The sequence below is a fragment of the Capricornis sumatraensis genome, chromosome 2 (assembly GCF_032405125.1).
Source record: "Capricornis sumatraensis isolate serow.1 chromosome 2, serow.2, whole genome shotgun sequence".
Lineage (NCBI taxonomy): Eukaryota > Metazoa > Chordata > Mammalia > Artiodactyla > Bovidae > Capricornis > Capricornis sumatraensis.
In genome coordinates, this window is record NC_091070.1 from 194298347 (window position 1) to 194313662 (window position 15316).

Sequence of the window (15316 nt, forward strand, 5' to 3'; positions counted from 1 at the left end):
TGGTCATAACTTTCCTTTCAAGGAGTTAAAGGTCTTTTAATTTCATGGCTGCAATCTCATCTGCAGTGACTTTGGAGCCCAGAAAAATAAAGTCTGACATTGTTTCCCCATCTGTTTCCCATGAAGTGATGGGACCAGATGCCATGATCTTCATTTTCTGAATGTTGAGCTTTAAGCCAACTTTTTCACTCTCCACTTTCATCAAGAGGCTTTTAGTTCTTCACTTTCTGCCATAAGGGTGGTGTCATCTGCATATCTGAGGTCATTGATATTTCTCCCAGCAATCTTGATTCCAGCTTGTGCTTCTTCCAGCCCAGCGTTTCTCATGATGTACTCTGCATAGAAGTTAAATAAGCAGGGTGACAATATACAGCCTTGATGTACTCCTTTTCCTCTTTGGAACCAGTCTGTTGTTCCATGTCCAGTTCTAACTCTTGCTTCCTGACCTGCATATAGGTTTCTCAAGAGGCAGGTCAGGTGGTCTGGTATTCCCATCTCTTTCAGAATTTTCCAGTTTATTGTGATCCACACAGTCAAAGGCTTTGGCATAGTCAATAATGCAGAAATAGATGTTTTTCTGGAACGCTTGCTTTTTCGATGATCCAGCGGATGTTGGCAATTTGATCTCTGGTTCCTCTGCCTTTTCTAAAACCAGCTTGAACATCTGGGAGTTCACGTTTCACGTATTGCTGAAGCCTGGCTTGGAGAATTTTGAGCATTACTTTACTAGCGTGTGAGATGAGTGCAATTGTGGGTTAATTTGAGCATTCTTTGGCATTGCCTTTCTTTCGGATTGGAATGAAAACTGGCCTGTCCCAGTCCTGTGGCCACTGCTGAGTTTTCCAAATGTGCTGGCATATTGAGTGCAGCACTTTGACAGCATCATCTTTCAGGATTTGAAATAGCTCAACTGGAATTCCATCACCTCCACTAGCTTTGTTTGTAGTGATGCTTTCTAAGGCCCACTTGACTTCACATTGCAGGATGTCTGGCTCTAGGTGAGTGATCACAGATCGTGATTATCTTGGTTGTGAAGATCTTTTTTGTACAGTTCTTCTGTGTATCCTTGCCACCTCTTCTTAATATCTTCTGCTTCTGTTAGGTCCATACCATTTCTGTCTTTTATTGAGCCCATCTTTGCGTGAAATGTTCCCTTGATATCTTTAATTTTCTTGAAGTCTGGGAATGCAAATCAAAACCACAATGAGATCATTACGTCATACCTGTCAGGATGGATCTTACCAAAGAAAAAAAAAAACGTGTTTGGAGAGTATGTGGAGAAATGGAAAGCCTCATACTTTGTTAGTGGCAATATAAAATAGTGCAACCACTACTGCATATTGAAAGCAATATGGCAGTTTCTCAAAAAATTAAATGTAAAATTACCATATGGTCCAGTAATTCCACTTCTGCATATATATCTGGAAGTATTGATAGCCGGGTCTCCAAGAAATGCTTGTACACCCATGTTTATAGCAGCATTCACAAAAGCCAGAAGGCAGAAGCAACCCAACGTTTATAAATGGGTGAATAGATAAGACAAAATGTATATATGTGCAATAGTATGTTATTCAGCCTTGAAGGGAATTCTGACATGCTATAAGATGGATGAACTTTGACATTATACTAAGTAAAATAAGCCCGTCACAAAAAGAAGTACCTATGATTCCACTTAGAAGAGCTATTTTGATCTTATAAATACCTTAACTCATAAACGGAAAGTTGAAGGGTGGTTGCCACCTGTTAGGAGGTGGGGGAAGAAGGGAGTTGTTAATGAGTAATACTGTTTAGATTTTGAAGATGAAACGTTCTGGATATAAACCTGAGCAAAAATGTGAATATAATTAACATTACGGAACTGTATATTTTAACATGGCTAAATTATGTTAATGCGTATTTTACCACAGTTTGGGGCTTCCCTGGTGGCTCAGTGGTAAAGAATCTACCTGCAATGCAGGAGACACAGTTTCCATCCCTGGGTCAGGAAGATCCCCTGGAGGAGGGAATGGCAACCCACTCCAGTATTCTTGCCTGGAAAATCCCAAGGACAGAGGAGCCTGGCAGGCTATGATCCATGGGGTTGCAAAAGAGTCAGACATGACTTAGAGACTAAACAACCACAATTTTTTAAAAACTGTAAACATTTAATTTTTTTTAGTGTGAGATTTGAAGGCTTATGTTCTCATGAAATGCAGTTGGGAGCAGAGTAGAAGAAACAATTATCCCTCACTATCCTTTATCACCTACCAGCATACTTCATTCAGCTCAATAGCATTGTTTAACTATTTTTTAAGAATCACATCTTTTCAATTGAATAGTGTGTTTTATAATCTTGAAAAATTGGGTTAACTTGAGTTTTGGTGTCAGATATGCTGGGCTATTTTTTATGGACCAGTTCCTGCATGGGACCCATGATGCCAGTCTTCTTTGGATCACATACTGAGATGGGGCCAGGAACAATGGATTAGAATTAACAGTATCCAAATGTTATGTTTCACAATGGTTATTAAATGCAAATAATAATATATTGTCCAGCAGGGTCCAAGACCATTGCATACCCATGTTGCTATGGTAAGGGATAGGTTGATGAAAGCATTGTTAGGTTTCTCACTTTTGTGCAACCTTTGAGGCAAGGTTTGAAAAGGGGTTTTCATGCTCTGATCTGAGCAAGCAAGATCATTACTCTGTCTTCTGGCCAGCAGGCTACTATTGCCAACATTTCCTTCCATCCCAGGCTTGGGCTAGGTGGTCTAATGGGGAAGAAGTTTCGTAACTGCCCGGTGATTTGTGTTTTCATTTAGTGTTCTCACTAAAATCTCACATTGCTGTGAGAAAGAAAGGGAAGTAGGAGTCCCAGAGAGGCAGAGAGGAGGGGAGGCTGGGGGGGCGTCTCAAGATTGGGATTTTATCTTGTGGGTCATGCAGAGTCACCGATGAGTTTTGAGCGGGAGAATGAAAGCACATTTGGAAACCAGATCACTATGGTGTGGAAAATGGATTAAAGAGCCTCGTGGGAGTAGGAGGAGAATGGAGTTAAACATGGGGTTAAAAAAAAAAAATTTCCAGCCTGGGCACATGGATGGACCCAAGAGCCATTCATATTGATTTGGAACTTATGAGATCGAAATGGTGACAAAAAACAGTTTTGAGCTGTTTGCTGGTTGGTTTGTTTTTATTTAAAAATGCTTTACATTTTAGTATGTCAAAGTTTTATGAAACTGCTTGAAAAATTTTGTGAAAGGCAGCTTGGCAGAGAGACAATTTCTAGACTTTAGCCCCTACGGATGTGAGAAACTCTAACTTAGTTAAAGAATTACTAAGTGTGCGTGTTAAAGAATGAGAAAATACAAATTAAAAAATAATTTATGTTTTTAGAAAACATCAAGGAATCGCTTTGGGGGAAAAAAGGTCAAAACTGCTTTGGCTTCCTGACATTTATTTTGCAATTTAGATCTCTTATTTTGAATTCTACATTAAGGTTGGGGGTAGCAGACTCTTTCCAGTTCTTAGGTCTAAAGGTCTTAACCTGGGTTTCAGTATGGGTTTTGCCTTGTATTGTCTGTGTGACCTTGGGCAAGTTACCCGAACTTCTGGGTCTCAATTTTGTCACCTCTCACATGGGGATAAGCATACCTTCTACTAAAGTGATTAGGAAGGTTAGCTCTTAAAGAATGATAACTTTTTCTTTGAAAAGATGTTTATGGGACCAGATTTTACAGTTAGATAATTGTTTTCTCTCCACGCGGCAACATGAGCTTGTGAGGTAGTCTAGCTTCTAAAACAGGCTGCCTCTGCTGCCGTTCTTTTCACATCCAGGGAGCTGATGGGCCTCAGCTCTCTAGGGGTGTTCAGGGCATAAAACAGCTGCAGGAGGCAGGCCTGGTGTGGGGGTAGGGGTGGGCCTGCCTCCTTCCTCCTCCCTTCTCTCTGCCCCAGTGGAGACAGAGTCACCGAGAAGAGTTGCACCTGCTGGAGGCCCAGAGTGGAAACTATTCCCAGCTGGTGCCCCTCCCCAGGCTTGAGGAATGGTGATTGTGTTACAGTTTATAAATCAGGCCTCCCCACTGTCTAAAGGGGAAAGGCCAAAATTCCTTCCCCAACATATAAGTCTCCCTACCCCCACAGTCCCTCCTCGGTATTTAGCCCCATCTTGCTCCTAACAGGCTTCTACAAAAGGGAACTGCCTGGAGTTTCTGTACTCCCCACCCCTGCTGCACCCATCCCCCCTCAAAAAAGAAATAACAAAAAACACCCAGGCTGGTTTTTTGTTTCTTTTTTTTCAGCCGAGCTCTTTGTTTTGCTGGTTCTTCTGTAATGCCCTTCTACTTTTCAAGTAGAATACCCTTCATCTTTTAAGGTTCTGGTAGCATTTCCTTCATCCCCCAGGCCAGGATAGAGGCTTTCTCTGCCCACTAGTGGCCCAAGTATCCACTTACAGTGCTGACCACGCGGTGTTATTTGTGTATTTATCTTCTCCACATCCCATAAGACTCTGAGTTCCTCATGCGCGAGGACTTGAGCCTGGGCACATACTAGGCCATCAGTGGCTGCTTATTGAGACTAACAGCACAGAGTAGCATCTTAGCCTCCCAACCACCGCAAGACAGATCAGCCCAGGCTCCTCTGCACATGCAAGAACCTGTGTTAGTTGTAGGGCTGTACTGGATTTGAAACTAACTGCTCATCAAGAAAAGCTCCTGGGGCTCCTCTGGTGGCTCAATGGTAAAGAAAGCGAAAAGCGAAGTCGCTCAGTCATGTCCAACTCTTAGCGACCCCATGGACTGCAGCCTACCAGGCTCCTCCATCCATGGGATTTTCCAGGCAAGAGTACTGGAGTGGGTTGCAATTGCCTTCTCCGCCTGCTAAAACAGGAGATGCAGGTTCAATTCCTGGTCTGGGAAGATCCCACATGCTGAGCAGCAACTAAACCTGTGCGCCACAGCTACTGAGATTGTGCTCCAGAACCCAGAAGCCACAACTACTGAGCCCATGAACTGCAACTACTGAAGCCCTCCTGCTCTAGAGCCTGCACTGCACAACAAAAGAAGCCACTGCGATGAGAAGCCAGTACATGGCAACCAGAGGATAGCCCCACTCGCTGCAACCAGAGGATAGCCCCACTCGCTGCAACCAGAGGATAGCCCCACTCGCTGCAACTAGAGGATAGCCGCACTCGCTGCAACTAGAGGATAGCCGCACTCGCTGCAACTAGAGGATAGCCGCACTCGCTGCAACTAGAGGATAGCCGCACTCGCTGCAACTAGAGGATAGCCCCACTCGCTGCAACTAGAGGATAGCCGCACTCTCTGCAACTAGAGGATAGCCCCACTCGCTGCAACTAGAGGATAGCCGCACTCGCTGCAACTAGAGGATAGCCCATACAGCAGTGAAGACCCAGCACAGCCAAAAATAAATCAGTAGGAAATAGAAAAGCCCCTGTCTAACCTGGAGCTAGCACATGAATGGGTCAGTACTCTTCCTTCAGTTCTGTTCAGAAAGGTGACTTTTACAAAAACAATGTTTTTGAAACAAAGAAAATGCTCCAATACAGGCCACCCTGATACCTTACAGAACATGCTCAATAACTTAATGCCAAAAAACCAATATTAATATCCTCATGGCTAAAGAATCACAAGTACAAATATGCCACACCTTTTTCTTAGAATACTAAGAATATCTTTCTTGAACTTCTAAGAATTAACGGTCATTGCCCATCATTATAATTACCTCTTTTCTTGTTTGTTTCCAAGTTAACCTAAGAGGTTCCTAAGACAGGGATCAAGAATTCTATCCTCTTTGAAATCCTTCAAAGACCTCTTTTCCCGTATAGCAGTGTTGACTTCTATTCCTCAGTCTCTTGGGGCATCTACTTAAAATAGAGATTCTTGGGTCTACCCAGATGTACGAAGAGAAAACTGGGATTTTTTTTCTTTTTTGGCCATGCCCATTGCTTGCAGGATCTTAGTTCCCTGATCAAGGTTCGGACGCACTTCCTACAGTGGAAGCATAGAGTCCTAACAACTTGGCTATCAGGGAATTCTGCTAAATCAGGATTTTTAAATAAGCAAATCACAGGAGATTCTTATGCACCCACTCAAATGGTATATAGTCTGAGTTCCTTGGCATCAAGACCCCCATGCAGTCTGGACTCCACTGCTTCAGCTCTCTGCATAATAATTCCATCAAAACATCCCGTCCTGGTTGGCACAAGCCCAGCCAACTCCTACCAGCCCTTCAAATCTCAGCTCACGTGTCTAGGAAGCCCTCCTGGACCCCCAGGTCCGTGGTGCTATGACAGTCCTTGTCCTTCTCACTCTAGTTCTTTTCACATGGTTTAGAACAGGCTGTAAGTGTGTTAAGCACATGAATTATGTCTGACTCATCTATCCCCAGGGCCTAGCTCAGAACCTCACAAATAAGGTACTAAATAAATCTTTATTGAAGGAAGAGGAAGGGAAAGAACTCTGGGAATAAATCTTATCTTCCAGTGGTCCATAGGATGTTGAAAATGTAGTGTTTTGGAGAAGAATCTGGATTTACATCATTTCTCTGCCACATACAAAAGTGCTACATTACCTCTCTGAGCCTCATTTTCCTCATGTCTGATCTAGGAACAGTATTTACTTTTCAGGGTTAATGTATGGGTTAAAGGGTAAACTGAGATAAAGTAAGTGAGGTGCTTAGCTTAATGCCTGACACATTCTAAATTGTGTAATAAGTCGCTGAGGGACTCTCTTCTGGAACTGAAGCTAGGCTTACTCTGTACAGCTCTGGAGAGTGAAATCAGGCCCAGTGGATGGAGTCTGCAAGGAGGAAGACTTTTCATAGAGGTCTGAGTAGCAGGAAGAACGTTTTACTCAACAGAATGGAAAGACATGGGAGTAAGTGAACGTTCTATCACAGGAGCATGCAAGCCGAGGGTGGATGCTCACCTGTCAGGGCTGATGAAGAGGTGACTGAACCTACATGGGGTTTGGAGTGGGGTGTAAGAGTGGTGAAAGATGGGAGCTCCATGAGGGGTTTCTTTTCAGTGCCTCCGTAACTCATTATTCATTCAACCAACACTGAGATTGTCTCCTTGGCTGGACACTAGGCTGGGCACTGGAGACATAGCTGAATCTGACAAGTTCACTATCATTTAGGAGCTCACGGTGTAAATAATGATCGTTTACTGAGCATCTACTATGTACCAGATGCTCTCATCCTCTCAACAGTCCTCTGAGGAAGCTTTTATTCTCACCATTTTTCAGCCAAATTAAAGCCCAGGTAGACAAAATAACTTGCAAAAAGACACACAGATTCTGCAAGTATGCATCTGGGGTTAAAATTGAATCCCTCTTTCTCTAAGGCTGTCAGTCATCCAGATGTTAAAAATTCCTTGAAATCTCTAGGAGATTTCCCAAATAGCACCCTTCTGGGTGCCAAGTAGATGCTAATGAACATAGTTAAAAGGCTGAGGTCAGCTTCAGGAGGACGTGGTCTCCCTGCAGCACGCTCTGTGCCTCAGGGTTCTTTCCAGCTTGGGCTATGTGGAGGGCCCGGGAGAATATGCTGAGGTCAGAGCTCACCGCTCACACGACCAGCCAAGCTGCCTGGGTCAGGGCTCCCTGAGGGAACTTGAAACCTGGCTGGGTTCCATCAGCTCCAGGAATAGCAGCTGACCCTGCTCTCCCCAAGCCGGTGGCCTCCGATCAGGTTCCAGGAGGCCCCAGCAGACTCTGGCCCTCAGCAGCAGCAATCTTTGACCTTGATGCTGCTCTGGGGTGGAGTAATAAGGTTTACTAAGGGTCCCTTGTGTGCAGGGCACCTTCTGGAGGAAGGGACATCCTTGGAGGGAGGTCTAGGAAGTATAGGATCCATTTTACAGATGAAGAAATTGGGGCTCAGAAATACTAAGAACTTGTCCAAGGTCACAGTGAGTATGTAGCAGAGCAGGATTTGAACCTGGAGTGCCTTTGCCAGTGACCCTGCTTCTGTGAGAAGAGTCCTCTTGAGACCCCAGAATCGTCCTGGGCAGAGGAGACGAATGACATCAACTTTCAAAGTGATGTTATTCCTGCAAAGTGCAGACCATCTGCTAAGAAACACAGGATTTAAGAGCCAGCAGAGATCCCCATTCACTTGAGCCTATTTCCTCACCTATAAAATGTGAATCACACCCACATGGCAGGTGAATAAGCATATAGATTTTGGAGCTAGGCAGGATTAAAATCCTGACCCTGACATTTCCTAATGATAAGACCTTGGACAAATCACATCGCTGCCTCTCTCAGCCTGTTTCCTCATTTTTCTGTTCCACAAATAGCTTTTGAGCACCTACTGTGTGCCAGGCACTGTTCTAGCAGTGAAAAAAATCAGACAAAAATCGCTACCACTGTCAAGTCTTTATTTTAGAGTTCTGGAAAATAACTCATAGGATTGTTACAGGGATTAACAATTAAATGGGGGAACATACAGTGGTGTGATATGTCTGGTAACGTAATGGTGTCTGGCAAATAATAAGTAGTTAGTTTAATGATATGATTATTATAATGTGAACCTGCCTGGTGAGTGCTCAGTGAAAAAACATTTCGTTTGATACTGAATTTAACCATTTAATAGGTAGAGGAACTGACACCAGAGAGGGCATGCAATGCCTCCAGTTGTCTAGCAAGGCGATGCTAAATACCCAACTCCTAGTCTGGTGTTTGCACCAACATCCACTAAACCCAGAGGGCTGTCTCTGACAAAGGGAGCCAAGGAGATAGGGAGGAGGACTGAATCTTACAGCTACTGAGGTTTCAGGTAGGCTTGTAGCTAACTGATAGAGTCTAGAGCCCAAGTGGGCTTTAATGCTCTTGATGTCAAATGCTTCCTGATTCTCAGGTGTGGCAGGAGTTTCCCAGGTCCCGCCTCCATGTGGGCACATGGCAGGATGGGCTGAGGATGGGGTGAGGTGATGAATAGCTGAAGATGCTGGGTGCTGTGCAGTGCCAGTTTCATGGATATGCCACCTGGGTGATTGCACAGGGATCCACGCTCAGTTTAAGGCTCTGCCATCACCGTCTTGAGATTCTTAATGATTTTTGAACAAGGGGTCCTGCCTTTTCATTTTCATTCCACTGGACACTACACACTTTGTAGTTTATGTAGGCGCTGTGGTCTGGGGTGGGAGGCAGCCAGGCCTGACCTGTGGTGGTTCTGGGACTTGTCAGAGGCTTGTCAATCCTATGGGCCAATGACTGAGTCACCAACAGACAGGAAAGAAGCCAGATCAAGTCCTACCATAACAGGTCTGATCTGTGACTGCAAATCTCTAAGAGGCGGTAACCAGGCTAAGGAAAGACAGCCTCTAAGGAGGTTCTGGAGGTACAACAGGAACCCACAGAGAAGGAGCTTGATCTGAGGGGGATTTCAGCTCAGTGTGAGAAAGGCTTTTCTTATAGTCAAAATGTAACCCTAATATGTAAAGCATAGCTCAATAAAACTGTTAAAAATACAGTCATAATACTGGCAGCTAACCTCAACTGAGTGCTTACAATGAGCAAGGAGTTGTGCTAAGCACTTCACTGAAAAAATAGAGGATAGCAGAGTGGTTGAGAACACAGGCTCTGCAGCCACACTGCCTGCTTTCAATCTGGCTCCACCACTTATTAGCTGTGTGACTGGGAGCAACTTAATCGACTTCTCTGTGTCTCCATTTCATCATCTAGAAAATGGTGATAAGAATGGTACCTACCTCCTGGAGTTATTGTCATTAAATGAATTTTACATATGGAAAGGGCTTCCCACTCGGCTCAGTGGTAAAGAATCTGCCTTCCATGCAGGGGACACAGGAGACCTGGGTTTGATCCCTGGGTCAGGAAGATCCTCTGGAGTAGGAAATGGCAACCAACTCTAGTCTTCTTGCCTGGAAAACCCCATGGACGAAAGAGCCTGGTAGGCTGCAGTCTAGGGGGTTGCAAAGACAGGAAAAGGAGTACGTCAAGGCTGTATACTGTCACCCTGCTTATTTAACTTCTATGCAGAGTACATCATGAGAAATGCTGGGCTGGAAGAAGCACAAACTGGAATCAAGATTGCTGGGAGAAATATCAATAACTTCAGATATGCAGATGACACCACCCTTATGGCAGAAAGTGAAAAGGAACTAAAAAGCCTCTTGATGAAAGTGAAAGAGGAGAGTGAAAAAGTTGGCTTAAAGCTCAACATTCAGAAAACTAAGATCATGGAATCTGGTCCCATCACTTTGTGGCAAATAGGTGGGGAAACAGTGGAAACAGGGTCAGACTTTATTTTGGGGGGCTCCAAAACCACTGCAGATGGTGACTGCAGCCATGAAATTAAAAGACGCTTACTCCTTGGAAGGAAAGTTACGACCAACCTAGATAGCATATTAAAAAGCAGAGACATTACTTTGCCAACAAAGGTCCGTCTAGTCAAGGCTACGGTTTTTCCAGTAGTCATGCATAGATGTGAGAGTTGGACTGTAAAGAAAGCTGAGTACAGAAGAATTGATGCTTTTGAACTGTGGTGTTGGAGAAGACTCTTGAGAGTCCCTTGGACTGCAAGGAGATCCAACCAGTCCATTCTAAAGGAGACCAGTCTTGGGTGTTCTTTGGAAGGAATGATGCTAAAGCTGAAACTCTAGTACTTTGGCCACCTCATGCAAAGAGTTGACTCATTGGAAAAGACTCTGATGCTGGGAGGGATTGCGGGCAGGAGAAGAAGGGGACGACAGAGGATGAGATGGCTGGATGGCATCACCGACTCAATGGACTTGAGTTTGAGTGAACTCTGGGAGTTGGTGATGGACACGGAGGCCTGGTGTGGTGTAATTCATGGGGTCGCAAAGAGTCAGATACGACTGAACGACTGAAATGAACTGAACTGTATCTAAATGTTTGTTAGTTAGTTTTTTTTTTTGTTTAATCCTCAGGATAATCCTGTAGTGTAGGTTTTATTTAGCATTATTTCCATTTAGTTCAGTTCAGTTCAGTCACTCAGTCGTGTCCGACTCTTTCCGACTCCATGGACTGCAGCATGCCAGGCCTCCCTGTCCATCACCAACTCTCAGAGTTTACCCAAACTCATGTCCATTGAGTTGGTGATGCCATCCAACCATCTCATCCTCTATCGTCCCCTTCTCCTCCTGCCCTCAATCTTTCTCAGCTTCAGAGTCTTTTCCAATGAGTCAGCTCTTCACATCAGGTGGCCAAAGTATTGGAATTTCAGCTTCAACATCAGTCCTTCCAATGAACACCCAGGACTGATCTCCTTTAGGATGGGCTGGTTGGATCTCCTTGCAGTCAAGGGACTCTCAAGAGTCTTCTCCAATACCACAGTTCAAAAGCATCAATTTTTCAGCGCTCAGCTTTCTTTACAGTCCAACTCTCACACCCATACATGACTACTGGAAAAACCATGGCTTTGACTAGACGACCTTTATTGGCAAAGTAATGTCTCTGTTTTTTAATATGCTGTCTAGGTTGGTCATGACTTTCCTTCCAAGGAGTAAGCGTCTTTTAATTTCATGTCTGCAGTCACCATCTGCAGTGATTTTGGAGCCCAGAAAAATAAAGTCTGACACTGTTTCCACTGTTTCCCCATCTATTTGCCATGAGGTGATGGGACCGGATGCCATGATCTTCGTTTTCTGAATGTTGAGCTTTAAGCCAACTTTTTCACTCTCCTCTTTCACTTTCATCAAGAGGCTCTTTAGTTCTTCTTCACTTTCTGCCATAAGGGTGGTGTCCTCTGCATATCTGAGGTTATTGATATTTCTCCCGGCAATCTTGATTCCAGCTTGTGCTTCTTCCAGCCCAGTGTTTCTCATGATGTACTCTGCATAGAGGTTAAATAAGCAGGGTGACAATATACAACCTTGACATACTCCTTTTCCTCTTTGGAACCAGTCTGTTGTTCCATGTCCAGTTCTAACTGTTGCTTCATGACCTGCATATAGGTTTCTCAAGAGGCAGGTCAGGTGGTCTGGTATTCTCATCACTTTCAGAATTTTCCACAGTTGATTGTGGTCCACACAGGCAAAGGCTTTGGCATAGTCAATAAAGCAGAAATAGATGTTTTTCTGGAACTCTCTTGCTTTTTCATTGATTCAGCGGATGTTGGCAATTTGATCTCTGGTTCTTCTACCTTTTCTAAAACCAGCTTGAACATCTGGAAGTTCACGGTTCATGTACTGCTGAAGCCTGGCTTGGAGAATTTTGAGCGTGTGAGATGAATGTATTTGTGCGGTAGTCTGAGCATTCTTTGGCATTGCCTTTCTTTGGGATTGGAATGAAAACTGACCTTTTCCAGTCCTGTGGCCACTGCTGAGTTTTCCAAATGTGCTGGCATATTGAGTGCAGCACTTTGACAGCATCATCTTTCAGGATTTGAAATAGCTCAACTGGAATTCCATCACCTCCACTAGCTTTGTTCATAGTTATGCTTCCTAAGGCCCACTTGACTTCACATTCCAGGATGTCTGGCTCTAGCTGAGTGATCACACCACTGTGATTATCTGGGTCATGAAGATCTTGTATAGTTCTTCTGTGTATTCTTGCCACCTCTTCTTAATATCTTTTCCTTCTGTTAGGTCCATACCACTTCTGTCCTTTATTGAGCCCATTTTTACATGAAATGTTCCCTTGGTATCTCTAATTTTCTTGAAGAGATCTCTAGTCTTTCCCATTCTATTATTTTCTTCCAGTTCCATTTAATAGGTATGTAAATTGAGACAGAGGAGCCTGGCAGGCTGTAGTCCAAGGTCGCAAAAGAGTTGGACACAACTTATGACTAAACAACAATAAAAATTGAGCCTTGGTTTCCCAGGTGGCTAGTGGTAAAGAATCTGCCTGCAATGCAGGAGACTTGGGTTTGTTCCCTGTGCCTGGAGAGGGAAATGGCAACCTACCCCAGTATTTCTGCCTGGGAAATCTCACAGACAAAGGAGCCTGGTGGGCGACAGTCCATGGGGTCCCGACAGAGTCAAACATGACTACGGGACTAAACAACAACAAATTGAGCCTTAGAAAAGGTCAGTGACTTGTCAATCACAGAGTTGGTAAGTGGTAGGGCTAAGATTTGACCAGCAGTCAAGGAAATTTCACCTTCCACCTTCCACCTTCGGAGTTAGGTCAGAGCTCATGGACATTAGCCCACTGCTTAGACCAGAGTAGGCATCTACTCTTTGTTAAATTAATCAATTAATCATTATTTCTTTAATCTCTGAGATAGTAAACCTCTGGGAAATGTGTGCTTTGCTGGAGGAGGAATTGGGAACCCAGCTGTTTTGGGGTTTCTTACCAATTGTTGACCTCCACATAATTATCAAATATGACCTGCTCTGTGTCTTCTTAATTAATTGCCTAAGTGCTCCCTCCTTTCCTCTATGGGCACTGGCCAGGCTCCAGTCTCATTATCCCTCTGGACTCTAAACTTAGCACCATTGTATACTAATCTTGGTCTCTCACATCTGCATAGCATTTCATATTGTACAGACCTGTGGACAGATCCCAGCCAGCCAGGGGTGTGCAGTCTGGACATATAGGGGAGCTTGGAAGGTTGCTGCTTTCTGGGTGATACTTGGGTGTCTTCTAAGGCAAGCCATGGACTGAAAGGGTCATGGCCCTCATCAAAGAGGGTTCACTGCCACTCACGCTTAAGATCTTGGATTCAGAACCAGGGCTCAAGGAGGACTGTCTGAAGGCAGGCAGTCCTCAGCTCCTCTAGAATCTTAGAGAGTATCCCTCTATGAACTTCCAACTTAGGGCTGGGGCTCTAAAACTCATCCCTGTCATTGAATTTCTTTTTCCCAAATTGCCATCAACTTATATTAGGATTGCTGTAGACACAGAGTCGAGTGCCGCCATATCTATATTAATAACAACAGCAAGCACTCACTCTGTGTCAGGTACTGTGTTAAGTGCTTTGTAAATATTAACTCTTAACTCTCACACAAACCATGTGAAGTGGGTACTGTTTTCCTTTAACTTACAGAAATTCAGCTTTACTTACTGTGAATAAAAAGAGACATGGAAAGAAAAACCCCAATTAACATACTGAATATTTCACTCACTCAGCATATGCCTCAAGATGAGTGTGTCAGGGGAGAGGCAAATGCTATTCCTTCTGTTGACATCAGTCTCTATATGCCTCTTGGTGTGTGTGCATTTTGCCACAGTGAGTGTTATTCTAGTAGTTTTGGCCCCAGGCAAGCCAATCTCTTCATCAAACACCTCACTAAAGAAACAGAAAGGGCTAGAGGACAAATTGGCCAGGCTGTTGAGAAATGGTTCTGTATTGCACGTAATGGGGGATCGAAAGGCTTCCCAAGGTTAATTTTTACACAGCTTTGTAGAACCTTAGCCCAGGTAAGTTTTGACTGGATTGTAGTTCACAAATAGGGTGACCAACCATCTCAGTTTGCCTGGGACTAAAGCATTTCTGGGGCTTAAGACTTTCAGTGGTAAAACCGAGCAACTGGACCAAGTTGGTCTCTATCACATAACACATCTCTGGGGCTGCGTGAGAGCCCTGTTGAGGTCATGCTCCACTCTGTCATTCTTTACGAGGCTCCCAGGAGAAATTCTTGTCTGACCTTCATACCAAGAATAGTTGTATGTCTCCTAAGGAATAAGTGGTTTGTTTTCATCTCATGAACACAATGAACTGTGTAAGTGAACAGGTTTCCCTTTTTGCCTTGGCTCCTGAAAGTCTTAGAGCTAAAAATGTGGGACATGAATTTAGCTGAATTCATCACTAAGTTCTGCACTTTTTGCACCATCCCAGGCTCCACTGGGTCTCTGTTTTGTTTTTCTCAATCGTGTCTTAATGATCTTGTTTTACTGAAATGTTTTCCTAGATTTTAATATGGGATAAAATTAAACAATTCTTAGAGTCAATGTACCTTGCCAATAGTCATTGAAAATCTGCAATGATCTGCAAAATTTATGTGTACATACTTTTTTTTTCCCGCCCCTGGGGAGAAGGAGCCACGGATTTTAATTTTCTAAAGGAGTCATTGGTGTAAATGAACCAAGAAACAAATGCTTTTACTTGAAGGAAGTTGGAAGATTGAAAGTTTCAAGTGTAATACATAATGGTATTTTAAAATGTTGGAGTGGTGGTATGGAGGAATGTTGGTGGGGCAGAACATTAGAATGGTCAAAAGAGGAATGCTGGTGGGGTGGAGTGCCCCCCGTAATGGAATGGCAGGGTAAAAAAGTGTGGTATGCTGGGATATTAGCGTGTTAGAATATTAGAATTTCTGGAATGTTGATGTGTTTGGGTTCCTAGAACATCTCCTTCTAGAAGTCCTGGCATCCTCCTTGCT